The sequence below is a fragment of the Bufo gargarizans genome, chromosome 5 (assembly GCF_014858855.1).
Source record: "Bufo gargarizans isolate SCDJY-AF-19 chromosome 5, ASM1485885v1, whole genome shotgun sequence".
Lineage (NCBI taxonomy): Eukaryota > Metazoa > Chordata > Amphibia > Anura > Bufonidae > Bufo > Bufo gargarizans.
In genome coordinates, this window is record NC_058084.1 from 2,351,845 (window position 1) to 2,367,872 (window position 16,028).

Consider the following 16,028-nt stretch of genomic DNA (forward strand, 5'->3'; position numbering starts at 1 on the left):
GGTGATGTGCATCTCTGTAATGAGAAGGGGTGTGGTCTAATGACATCAACACCCTATATCAGGTGTGCATAATTATTAGGCAACTTCCTTTCCTTTGGCAAAATGGGTCAAAAGAAGGACTTGACAGGCTCAGAAAAGTCACAAATAGTGAGATATCTTGCAGAGGGATGCAGCACTCTTAAAATTGCAAAGCTTCTGAAGCGTGATCATCGAACAATCAAGCGTTTCATTCAAAATAGTCAACAGGGTCGCAAGAAGCGTGTGGAAAAACCAAGGCGCAAAATAACTGCCCATGAACTGAGAAAAGTCAAGCGTGCAGCTGCCAAGATGCCACTTGCCACCAGTTTGGCCATATTTCAGAGCTGCAACATCACTGGAGTGCCCAAAAGCACAAGGTGTGCAATACTCAGAGACATGGCCAAGGTAAGAAAGGCTGAAAGACGACCACCACTGAACAAGACACACAAGCTGAAACGTCAAGACTGGGCCAAGAAATATCTCAAGACTGATTTTTCTAAGGTTTTATGGACTGATGAAATGAGAGTGAGTCTTGATGGGCCAGATGGGCCCGTGGCTGGATTGGTAAAGGGCAGAGAGCTCCAGTCCGACTCAGACGCCAGCAAGGTGGAGGTGGAGTACTGGTTTGGGCTGGTATCATCAAAGATGAGCTTGTGGGGCCTTTTCGGGTTGAGGATGGAGTCAAGCTCAACTCCCAGTCCTACTGCCAGTTTCTGGAAGACACCTTCTTCAAGCAGTGGTACAGGAAGAAGTCTGCAAGGTAAGAAAAACATGATTTTCATGCAGGACAATGCTCCATCACACGCGTCCAAGTACTCCACAGCGTGGCTGGCAAGAAAGGGTATAAAAGAAGAAAATCTAATGACATGGCCTCCTTGTTCACCTGATCTGAACCCCATTGAGAACCTGTGGTCCATCATCAAATGTGAGATTTACAAGGAGGGAAAACAGTACACCTCTCTGAACAGTGTCTGGGAGGCTGTGGTTGCTGCTGCACGCAATGTTGATGGTGAACAGATCAAAACACTGACAGAATCCATGGATGGCAGGCTTTTGAGTGTCCTTGCAAAGAAAGGTGGCTATATTGGTCACTGATTTGTTTTTGTTTTGTTTTTGAATGTCAGAAATGTATATTTGTGAATGTTGAGATGTTATATTGGTTTCACTGGTAAAAATAAATAATTGAAATGGGTATATATTTGTTTTTTGTTAAGTTGCCTAATAATTATGCACAGTAATAGTCACCTGCACACACAGATATCCCCCTAAAATAGCTAAAACTAAAAACAAACTAAAAACTACTTCCAAAAATATTCAGCTTTGATATTAATGAGTTTTTTGGGTTCATTGAGAACATGGTTGTTGTTCAATAATAAAATTAATCCTCAAAAATACAACTTGCCTAATAATTCTGCACTCCCTGTATATACACACTATACATTATATACACACACACACACACACACACTATATATACACACACACTATATATTTATATATATATATATATATATATATATATATACATATACACACACACACACACACACATACACATTATATACACACACTATATATACATATACAAACCGGATTCCAAAAAAGTTGGGACACTAAACAAATTGTGAATAAAAACTGAATGCAATGATGTGGAGATGGCAAATGTCAGTATGTTATCTGTAATAGAACGTAGATGACGGATCAAACGTTTAATCCGAGTAAATGTATCATTTTAAAGGAAAAATACGTTGATTCAAATTTTCACGGTGTCAACAAATCCCAAAAAGTTGGGACAAGTAGCAATAAGAGGCTGGAAAAAGTAAATTTGAGCATAACGAAGAGCTGGAAGACCAAGTAACACTAATTAGGTCAATTGGCAACATGATTGGGTATAAAAAGAGCTTCTCAGAGCGGCCGTGTCTCTCAGAAGCCAAGATGGGGAGAGGATCACCAATTCCCACAATGTTGCGCAGAAAGATAGTGGAGCAATATCAGAAAGGTGTTACCCAGCGAAACATTGCAAAGACTTTGCATCTATGATCATCAACTGTGCAGAACATCATCCGAAGATTCAGAGAATCTGGAACAATCTCTGTGCGTAAGGGTCAAGGCCGTAACACCATACTGGATGCCCGTGATCTCCGGGCCCTTACACGACACTGCACCACAAACAGGAATGCTACTGTAAAGGAAATCCCAGAATGGGCTCAGGAATACTTCCAGAAACCATTGTCAGTGAGCACAATCCACCGTGCCATCCGCCGCTGCCAGCTGAAACTCTACAGGGCAAAGAAGAAGCCATTTCTAAGCAAGATCCACAAGCTCAGGCGTTTTCACTGGGCCAGGGGTCATTTACAATGGAGTGCGGCAAAATGGAAGACTGTTCTGTGGTCAGACGAGTCACGATTCCAAGTTCTTTTTGGAAATCTGGGACGCCATGTCATCCGGACCAAAGAGGACAAGGACCACCCAAGTTGTTATCAACGCTCAGTTCAGAAGCCTGCATCTCTGATGGTATGGGGTGGCATGAGTGCGTGTGGCATGGGCAGCTCGCATGTCTGGAAAGGCACCATCAATCCAGAAAAATATATTCAGGTTCTAGAACAACATCTGCTCCATCCAAACGTCATCCTATTTCAGGGAAGACCCTGCATTTTTCCACAAGATAATGCCAGACCACATCCTGCATCAATCACAACATCATGGCTGCGTAGGAGAAGGGTCCGGGGACTGAAATGGCCGGTCTGCAGTCCAGATCTGTCACCTATAGAGAACATTTGGCGCATCATAAAGAGGAAGGTGCCACAAAGAAGGCCCAAGACGATGGAGCAGTTAGAGGCCTGTATTAGACAAGAATGGGAGAGCATTCCTATTTCTAAACTGGAGAAACTGGTCTCCTCGGTCCCCAGACGTCTGCTGAGTGTTGTAAGAAGAAGGGCAGATGCCACACAGCGGGGAAAATGGCCTTGTCCCAACTCTTTGGGGATTTGTTGACACCATGAATTCAACATATTTTTCCCTTAAAATTGTACATTTTCTCAGTTTAAACTTTTGTTCCGTGATTTATGTTTTATTCTGAATAAAGTATTAGAAGTTGGCGCCTCCACATCATTGCATTCAGTGTTTACTCACGAATTGTATAGTGTCCCAACTTTTTTGGAATCCGGTTTGTACACACTATACATTATATACACACACACTATATATACACTATATATACACTATATACACACATTATATACATTATTTACACACTATATACATTATATACACATTATATATACATTATATACACACACAATATATACACATTATATATACATTTTAAACACATCATACACATTATATACACATTATAAAGTCGTGGCCAAAAGTTTTGAGAATTACATAAATATTGGAAAAGTTGCTGCTTACGTTTTTATAATCGCAATTTGCATCTACTCCAGAATGTTATGAAGAGCGATCAGATGAATTGCATCGTCCTTCTTTGCCATGAAAATTAACTTAATCCCAAAAAAACCTTTCCACTGCATTTCATTGCTGTCATTAAAGGACCTGTGAGATCATTTCAGTAATCGTCTTGGTAACTCAGGTGAGAATGTTGCCGAGCACAAGGCTGGAGATCATTATGTCGGGCTGATTGGGTTAAAATGGCAGACTTGACCTGTTAAAAGGAGGGTGATGCTTGAAATCATTGTCTTCCATTGTTAACCATGGTGACCTGCAAAGAAACGCGTGCAGCCATCATTGCGTTGCATAAAAATGGCTTCACAGGATATTCGAGGCTACCAAGATTGCACCTCAATCAACAATTTATAGGACCATCAAGACCTTCAAGGAAAGAGGTTCAATTCTTGTTAAGAAGGCTTCAGGGCGTCCAAGAAAGTCCAGCAAGCGCCAGGATCGTCTCCTAAAGAGGATTCAGCTGCGGGATCGGAGTGCCACCAGTGCAGCGCTTGCTCAGGAATGGCAGCAGGCAGGTGGGAGCGCATCTGCACGCACAGTGAGGTGAAGACTTCTGGAAGATGGCCTGGTGTCAAGAAGGGCAGCAAAGAAGCCACTTCTCTCCATGAAAACCATCAGGGACAGATAGATCTTCTGCAGAAAATATGGTGAATGGACGGCTGAGGACCGGGGCAAAGTCATATTCTCCGATGAAGCCTCTTTCCGATTGTTTGGGGCATCAGGAGAAAGGCTTGTCCGGAGAAGAAAAGGTGAGCGCTGCCATCAGTCCTGTGTCATGCCAACAGTAAAGCATCCTGAGACCATTCATGTGGGGGGCGGCTTCTCATCCAAGGGAGTGGGCTCACTCACAATTCTGCCCAAAAACACAGCCATGAATAAAGAATGGCACCAAAACACCCTCCAACAGCAACTTCTTCCAACAATCCAACATTTGACATTTTGGGTCCATGGCCTGGAAACTCCCCAGATCTTAATTCCATTGAGAACTTGTGGTCAATCCTCAAGAGGCGGGTGGACAAACAAAAACCCACTAATTCTGACAAACTCCAGGAAGTGATGATGAAGGAATGGGTTGTATCAGTCAGGAATTGGCCCAGAAGGCGATTGAGAGCATGCGCAGTCGGATTGCAGAGGTCCTGAAAAAGAAGGGCCAACACTGCAAATACTGACTCTGCATAAATGTCATGTAATTGTCGATAAAAGCCTCTGAAACGTATGAAGTGCGAGTAATTATATTTCACTGCATCACAGAAACAACTGAGACAAAGATCTAACAGCAGTTTAGCAGCAAACTTTGTGAAAACTAATATTTGTGTCATTCTCAAAACTTTTGGCCACGACTGTACACACACACACTATACATTATACACACACAGTGGCGTACCTACCATATAGGCAGACCACGCAGCTGCTATGGGGCCCGTGAGGAAGAGGGGCCCACAGTGGAGGAGAGGCCCCGCCCCCTATTTACTTCTGTCTATCTTTCTAAAGCTAATGGACCTTTGATGATGTCATCACAGGTCCTGTAAGGGAACTGCACAGTAAAGTGTAGTTCCCAGGTTAGAACAGTGCATCTGACAGGACCTGTGATGACATCATATTCAACATCACAGGTCCTGCAGGATGTAGCAAAGAAACTGCACCAAAAATGGTGTAGTTCCTAGTTTTGAAAGGTACATCTGCCAGGACCTATGATGACATCATCCCAGGTCCTTCAACCTCTAACAGCAAGTATTAGAAGTTCACAATCAGCTCTGCATTGATCCATACAGACTGGAATGGTAAGAGACCCTCCACTTCTCTTTATTTACCCCCCCCCCCCCCCCTCCATGCGCCATTTTTACTCATTGCTCACTCATGTATAATACTTCAGACAGATACAGTGACCACTACCTCATGTACCTCACACACACAGTGACCACTACCTCATGTACCTCACACACAGTGACCACTACCTCATGTACCTCACACACACAGTGACCACTACCTCATGTACCTCACACACAGTGACCACTACCTCATGTACCTCACACACACAGTGACCACTACCTCATGTACCTCACACACAGTGACCACTACCTCATGTACCTCACACACACAGTGACCACTACCTCATGTACCTCACACACAGTGACCACTACCTCATGTACCTCACACACAGTGACCACTACCTCATGTACCTCACACACACAGTGACCACTACCTCATGTACCTCACACACAGTGACCACTACCTCATGTACCTCACACACACAGTGACCACTACCTCATGTACCTCACACACAGTGACCACTACCTCATGTACCTCACACACACAGTGACCACTACCTCATGTACCTCACACACAGTGACCACTACCTCATGTACCTCACACACACAGTGACCACTACCTCATGTACCTCACACACAGTGACCACTACCTCATGTACCTCACACACACAGTGACCACTACCTCATGTACCTCACACACAGTGACCACTACCTCATGTACCTCACACACAGTGACCACTACCTCATGTACCTCACACACAGTGACCACTACCTCATGTACCTCACACACACAGTGACCACTACCTCATGTACCTCACACACAGTGACCACTACCTCATGTACCTCACACACAGTAACCACTACCTCATGTACCTCACACACACAGTGACCATAATGTATAACTGACCACATATTTCTATAAACACTGCATCTACGGTATTATACCTTCTATGTCTCACATCAATACACTGCTCTGTGTGTATAAATATACACACACATACACAGTATTATAGATGCAGTGTGTACAGATATACAGTATATACAGCAGTGTACTGATATGTGAGGTACGAGGTATAATAGATGCAGTGTGTACAGATATATAGTATATACAGCAGTGTACTGATATGTGAGGTACGAGGTATAATAGATGCAGTGTGTACAGATATATAGTATATACAGCAGTGTACTGATATGTGAGGTATGAGGTATAATAGATGCAGTGTACAGATATATAGTATATACAGCCGTGTACTGATATGTGAGGTATGAGGTATAATAGATGCAGTGTGTACAGATATATAGTATATACAGCAGTGTACTGATATGTGAGTACGAGGTATAATAGATGCAGTGTGTACAGATATACAGTATATACGCAGTGCACTGATAGTGAGGTGCGAGGTATAATAGATGCAGTGTGTATATATAGTATATACAGGCAGTGTACTGATATGTGAGGTATGAGGTATAATAGATGCAGTGTGTACAGATATATAGTATATACAGCAGTGTACTGATATGTGAGGTATGAGGTATAATAGATGCAGTGTGTACAGATATATAGTATATACAGCAGTGTACTGATATGTGAGGTATGAGGTATAATAGATGCAGTGTGTACAGATATATAGTATATACAGCAGTGTACTGATATGTGAGGTACGAGGTATAATAGATGCAGTGTGTACAGATATATAGTATATACAGCAGTGTACTGATATGTGAGGTATGAGGTATAATAGATGCAGTGTGTACAGATATATAGTATATACAGCAGTGTACTGATATGTGAGGTATGAGGTATAATAGATGCAGTGTGTACAGATATATAGTATATACAGCAGTGTACTGATATGTGAGGTATGAGGTATAATAGATGCAGTGTGTACAGATATATAGTATATACAGCAGTGTACTGATATGTGAGGTATGAGGTATAATAGATGCAGTGTGTACAGATATATAGTATATACAGCAGTGTACTGATATGTGAGGTATGAGGTATAATAGATGCAGTGTACAGATATATAGTATATACAGCCGTGTACTGATATGTGAGGTATGAGGTATAATAGATGCAGTGTGTACAGATATATAGTATATACAGCAGTGTACTGATATGTGAGGTATCGAGGTATAATAGATGCAGTGTGTACAGATATATAGTATATACAGCAGTGTACTGATATGTGAGGTACTGAGGTATAATAGATGCAGTGTGTACAGATATATAGTATATACAGCAGTGTACTGATATGTGAGGTACGAGGTATAATAGATGCAGTGTGTACAGATATATAGTATATACAGCAGTGTACTGATATGTGAGGTATGAGGTATAATAGATGCAGTGTGTACAGATATATAGTATATACAGCAGTGTACTGATATGTGAGGTACGAGGTATAATAGATGCAGTGTGTACAGATATATAGTATATACAGCAGTGTACTGATATGTGAGGTATGAGGTATAATAGATGCAGTGTACAGATATATAGTATATACAGTGTACTGATATGTGAGGTATGAGGTATAATAGATGCAGTGTGTACAGATATACAGTATATACAGTGTACTGATATGTGAGGTATGAGGTATAATAGATGCAGTGTGTACAGATATACAGTATATACAGTGTACTGATATGTGAGGTACGAGGTATAATAGATGCAGTGTGTACAGATATATAGTATATACAGTGTACTGATATGTGAGGTATGAGGTATAATAGATGCAGTGTGTACAGATATATAGTATATACAGCAGTGTACTGATATGTGAGGTACGAGGTATAATAGATGCAGTGTGTACAGATATATAGTATATACAGCAGTGTACTGATATGTGAGGTACGAGGTATAATAGATGCAGTGTTTACAGATATATAGTATATACAGCAGTGTACTGATATGTGAGGTAGGAGGTATAATACATGCAGTGTACAGATATATAGTATATACAGCAGTGTACTGATATGTGAGGTATGAGGTATAATAGATGCAGTGTGTACAGATATATAGTATATACAGCAGTGTACTGATATGTGAGGTACGAGGTATAATAGATGCAGTGTGTACAGATACTATAGTATATACAGCAGTGTACTGATATGTGAGGGTAGGAGGTATAATACATGCCGTGTACAGATATATAGTTATACAGCAGTGTACTGATATGTGAGGTATGAGGTATAACAGATGCAGTGTGTACAGATATATAGTATATACAGCAGTGTACTGTTATGTGAGGTATGAGGTATAATAGATGCGGTGTGTACAGATATATAGTATATACAGCAGTGTACTGATATGTGAGGTATGAGTATAATAGATGCAGTGTGTACAAGATATATAGTATATACAGCAGTGTACTGATATGTGAGGTGCGAGGTATAATAGATGCAGTGGTCAGATATATAGTATATACAGCAGTGTACTGATATGTGAGGTACGAGGTATAATAGATGCAGTGTGTACAGATATATAGTATATACAGCAGTGTACTGATATGTGAGGTACGAGGTATAATAGATGCAGTGTGTACAGATATATAGTATATACAGCAGTGTACTGATATGTGAGGTAGGAGGTATAATACATGCAGTGTACAGATATATAGTATATACAGCAGTGTACTGATATGTGAGGTATGAGGTATAATAGATGCAGTGTGTACAGATATATAGTATATACAGCAGTGTACTGATATGTGAGGTAGGAGGTATAACAGGTGCAGTGTGTACAGATATATAGTATATACAGCAGTGTACTGATATGTGAGGTACGAGGTATTATAGATGCAGTGTGTACAGATATATAGTATATACAGCAGTGTACTGATATGTGAGGTAGGAGGTATAACAGGTGCAGTGTGTACAGATATATAGTATATACAGCAGTGTACTGATATGTGAGGTAGGAGTTAGAATAGATGCAGTGTGTACATTATACCTCCTACCTCACATAACAGTACACTGCTGTATACTATATACTTCTGTACACACTGCATCTATTATACCATTTGTGTGCCAGGGCTGTTTTGTAATCCCGATCCGGCCCTGAAGGCATCAATGATAAAATGTAGCAGCAAGAATAGTTCATGGAACAAAAAGAGAGGCCTGGAGCGGGCAGTGGGAGGGGCTATAAACGGGGAACGGGGGCCCGATTTCGATTCTTGCTATGGAGCCCAGTGATTTCTATGTACTCCCCTGTATACACACACATTATACACACACACATTATATACACACACATTATACACACACTATATATACACATTATATACACACACATTATACACACACTATATATATATACATTATACACACACACATTATATACACACACACTATATATACACATTATACACACACTATATATATATACATTATATACACACACATTATATACACACACATTATACACACACTATATACACACACATTATATACACACACACATTATACACACACTATATATATATACACATTATATACACACACATTATATACACACACATTATACACACACTATATATATACATTATATACACACACTATATATACACACACATTATATACACACACACTATATATACACATTATATACACATTATATACACACACATTATACACACACACTATATATATATATACATTATATACACACACATTATACACACACACACACACATTATACACACACTATATATACACACACATTATATACACACACTATATATACACATTATATACACATTATATACACACACATTATACACACACACTATATATATATACATTATATACACACACATTATACACACACTATATATACACATTATATACACACACATTATACACACACTATATATACACATTATATACACACACACACATTATACACACACTATATATACACATATTATACACACACTATATATACACATTATATACACACACACTATATATACACATTATATACACACACACACTATATATATATATACACACATTATATACGCACGCTATACATTATATACGCACGCTATACATTATATACACATACTATACATTATATACGCACGCTATACATTATATACACATACTATAAATTATATACGCACACTATACATTATATACACACACTATACATTATATACGCACACTATACATTATATACGCACACTATACATTATATACACACACTATACATTATATACACATACTATAAATTATATACGCACACTATACATTATATACACACACTATACATTATATACGCACACTATACATTATATACACACACTATACATTATATACGCACACTATACATTATATACACACACTATACATTATATACACACACTATAAATTATATACGCACACTATACATTATATACACACACTATACATTATATACGCACACTATACATTATATACACACACACTATACATTATATATACACACTATACATTATATACGCACACTATACATTATATACGCACGCTATACATTATATACGCACGCTATACATTATATACACATGCTATACATTATATACGCACGCTATACATTATATACACATACTATACATTATATACGCACACTATACATTATATACGCACACTATACATTATATACGCACACTATACATTATATACACACACTATACATTATATACACACACTATACATTATATACACATACTATAAATTATATACACACTATACATTATATACACACACTATACATTATATACACACACACTATACATTATATACACACACTATACATTATATACGCACGCTATACATTATATACACACACTATACATTATATACACACACTATACATTATATACGCACGCTATACATTATATACGCACACTATACATTATATACACACACTATACATTATATACACACACTGTACATTATATACGCACACTATACATTATATACACACACTGTACATTATATACGCACACTATACATTATATACGCATACTATAAATTATATACGCACACTATACATTATATACGCACACTATACATTATATACGCACACTATACATTATATACACACACTGTACATTATATACGCACACTATACATTATATACGCACACTATACATTATATACACACACTGTACATTATATACGCACGCTATACATTATATACGCACACTATACATTATATACACACACTGTACATTATATACGCACACTATACATTATATACGCACACTATACATTATATACACATACTATAAATTATATACGCACACTATACATTATATACACATACTATAAATTATATACGCACACTATACATTATATACACACACTATACATTATATACGCACACTATACATTATATACACACACTATACATTATATACACACACTATACATTATATACACACACTATACATTATATACGCACACTATACATTATATACACACACTATACATTATATACACACACTATACATTATATACGCACACTATACATTATATACACACACTATACATTATATACGCACACTATACATTATATACACACACTATACATTATATACACACACTATACATTATATACGCACACTATACATTATATACGCACACTATACATTATATACGCACACTATACATTATATACGCACACTATACATTATATACACACACTATACATTATATACACACACTATACATTATATACGCACACTATACATTATATACGCACACTATACATTATTTGTGGTCGGGGTTAATGATGGCGAGAAGGAACTGACCCCATCTGCGGCCCCCTCAACTCTAAAGCGGCTAGAATTATGCCGTAACCGCGGCAATGTAGGGACGCCTGAATAGAGGGCAAAAACAGCAAACTTAAAGGCAGGATTTCCTTCATTACAACACAAAATTACAGAACCAGATTCTGAAAAGCAAGCGACATTTCGACCTTAGGATGAGGAATATACCTGCTAAAACACGATGACCGCCAGCGACCTAACTTTTGGATGACGTGCGTCGGCACCTGATTTTTGAAGCTGCGGATGCAGCCCCGATGCGGAATGAATGACCCGACACCGAAGCTGGATCCACACCTAGCTGGCCAACAGAGGGCATTTGGGACACAAATTGGTGGGTTGTGAGAGGCGATTGGCCGAAAGGCAATAATGGACTACTCGGCCCAAGGCCATCTAATGCTGCCAGTAACTGATTGAGTACACGGACGGGGCGCCAACGGTGTTCTGTGGGGAAGAATGACACCTGAGCCGGAGGACCCACCTGTGACGTTTTCGACACTGTCAATAGTAAAGAGAAACCCTCAACACTCGGAACCAGTTGGCTAATCGCTACGAACTTACTGCTGTTGGAGGAGCTCGTGGACTCACCAGGTCTCAAAAACCCATAAAAGGCTAAATAAATAGCAGCTTTGAGCACTAGGCTAAGGAGGAAACCATAAGGACCCTTGTCTAAGGCGTCAGAGAGATCACGGAAAACCTGACCTGAAATAGCTTGTCTACGGACCCGTCCTTTCATGCTACATTTACCCAGACCCCTCAGAGCGGCCTTAACAGCGTGGACAGAGAATGAGGAACCCCGATCCGGGTAGCTCACAGCCAGAAAGTGCTGAACCCCTGCTAGGTAGGACCTAACCGTATTATGGGATAACTTCAACTCGGAGTGACAAAACCCTATGAAAGCAAGAACGTATTCTACAAAGCTGGACTGCCCCTGAGGGAACCGCTCCTGGAACCTACAATATGTGTTCCACCCTGTGAGGTAAGCTCTGGCCGTATTAGGTGAGAGAGATTTAGCAAGCAACGTGTGAGCAGTAGCTAGGTGTACAGTTAGACCAGGACTAGTGACTCGTGCGGAGGAATCATGGCACCTGTGATGTCCGCTTCTGGCATGATCTGAAAGAAAAGAGAGGTATTAGCTCGTGACAAGGCATCCGCTGCCATGTTCTGTGTACCAGGCAAGTGTGCACAACTGAGATGGAAATGATGCATTAATGAAAGTTGTACTAGACGCCTCAGGAGACTCATAATATGTAAGGACTTAGACAAACCGCTGGTTAAACATCGATAACAGCTGCGTTATCTGTTACAAACAGAACTGAGCAATTAGACCAATTGCTACCCGAAACACGGGCGGCCGCGACAATGAGATACAACTCAAATAGTGCTGAGGTCTGCAAGAAACCCGGGATTCGTCTGACTTCGACTGGCCACTCGCCTGCCAACCAATGGGAGCCAAAAATGGCTGCAAACCCTGAACTTGCAGCTGCGTCAGAAAAAAAAATTGCAGGAGAACTACTACATATTGCGGGAATGAAAAGGGAAATTCCATTCCACTGGTGGAGAAAGTGATCCCACATGTGAAGATCCGCTAGAGCCAGACTGTCTAAGTGACCGGGTTGTCCTGACAAGGTGCTGAGGGGAGGAGGGTCAACAGACGAGAAATGGAGGACCTGCCTTGTGGGATTATACTCATGGCGAAGGTCAGCATGCCCAACAGTGATTGTAACTCGGCCTTAGTGGTCACAGTAGTAACCGTGGACCTGTGTATCACTTCCCTGATCCTGACAAGGTGCTGAGGGGAGGAGGGTCAACAGACGAGAAATGGAGGACCGGCCTTGTGGGATTATACTCATGGCGAAGGTCAGCATGCCCAACAGTGATTGGAACTCGCCTTAGTGGTCACAGTAGTAACCGTGAACCTGTGTATCACTTCCCTGATCCTGACCAGTTTATCTGTGGGTAACTTCGCTAGCATGTTTTGTGAGTCTAAAACAATGCCCAGGAAAGTGATGACAGTGGACGGACCCTCAACCTTCTTAGGGGACACTGGGACGTCTAACCGAGAGAAACAATTCAGAAGCTTCTTGAGACCTACTGGGGCAACTCCTGGCCTCTCTATCAGCAAGAAGTCGTCTAAATAACGGATGACATGCTCACACTGTACCTTGTTCTCTAACACCCAGTGGAGGGCCTGTGCCAACTGATCGAATAGCCACGGGCTGCTTTTAGAGCCAAACGTGAGCTTCGAAGAGAAGTAATACTGGTCTCTCCACCTAATGCCATGCCACTGCCAGAAGGCCGGCATGATCGGGAGAAGCTTAAAGGCGTCGGATATATCCGCCTTAGACAACGCTGCTCCAGGACCTAAGTGCATGATGATAGCTATGGCTTGGTCAATGGAGGAATACTTCATGCTAACCTCCTCCGATGGGATGAGGGAGTCGAGACTAGCTACATGGGACCCATGCGGGGCTGACAAATCAATGATGAGTCTTTCTTTCTTGCTGAATTTGCCTGTGACTACCCCAGCCGGGCTGACTCACCACTGCTGAAAAGGGGGGGTTTTAAAGGGACCGATGAGGAAACCTTTGTCCAACTCAGCTTTAATCAATGCGTCTACTGTGCTGGGCTTTCTACCAATATTGATGACACTCATATAGGCTTTGATTGATTTTAATGTACAGGCAACCTTAGGATGTGCCCTAAAACAGTTAGTACAGATGTGCAACAAACGACATTGGCTGAAATTACATACAGCAAAATTATAGTTGTTGCAAATCTGAGCCTTACCCAGGTATACAACAGGCCGACCTAACTTATCAACTGACCCAGAAGGCCTGAGGGCGTCCGGTCCAGACAGAGAACTAGAGGGGCTAGTCTGAAAACCGGCAGCGGACCTGTGACACCACTCTGTAGAGTGGAAAATATATTGACACAACGTACAGGATGGTGCTTTAAGACCAGCGAAGTGTCTACAAAACAGCTCGGTATCCAAACTAGCCCAGTTTGTTACAAACTGAAACTGCGGAAAAAGAACAGTGGTAATCATAAAATGAATTATACCCCAACTCCGTGACTCTAAACAGATATAAATCAAGAAAAATAAATAAAGTAAAGTCTCTGTTAGATATACTTGTCTTCTCTAGCGCTGCAAATCCGGAGACAATGTGGGAAAAGTCAAATAAGTAAAGTTTTGGAAAAGGATTGCGCTGCAGGAGAAAATTCTTTTGTATAAAAATAAAAATATATAATAAAAAGTTCCTTTGGTAGATCTTCAATCAACGTGGTCACAAGCCAACCTCACAACTTAACACTGGTATGGAAATCTGTTCTGAAAAGAAAAAGCGCACTATGGTGTAGCAAGTTCCACAAACTTAGCGCCCCTGCGAATAGATTATACTCACAGGGTATCTTGCGAGAAAATGCGTATATGAATGGATGGTGTCTTCAATAGTACTCTGTTGAAAAGAGAGGACTATAGTGTAGCATGTAATTACACTTCTAACGCTTGCTGTAAGGTTATACTCACAGGATGTCCCTTATGAGAGGCTTGGAAGGAATCTGTGCAATATTCACAGGCAGCTGGGCGGATGGAGCAGGCAAGGATCAAGATACTCAAGTAGGAATTTCCAAATATCGATCCGACGGATGGAATGCTTCTGCACCTAGATGGTACTAGACCTCAGCTACTCAGAAGGACTGGTAAGTGGAACGGATGCGCACCAAAAAGTCGGATAAAATTTTTTTATTGAGAAATAAAATTACAGCTAAAACCACAAGACTAAAGTCTCTGAAATGTCCGACCCGGGTTTCGCCGTGATGCTTCGTCTGGGGCGTACTCTTTTCAACAGAGTACTATTGAAGACACCATCCATTCATATACGCATTTTCTCGCAAGATACCCTGTGAGTATAATCTATTCGCAGGGGCGCTAAGTTTGTGGAACTTGCTACACCATAGTGCG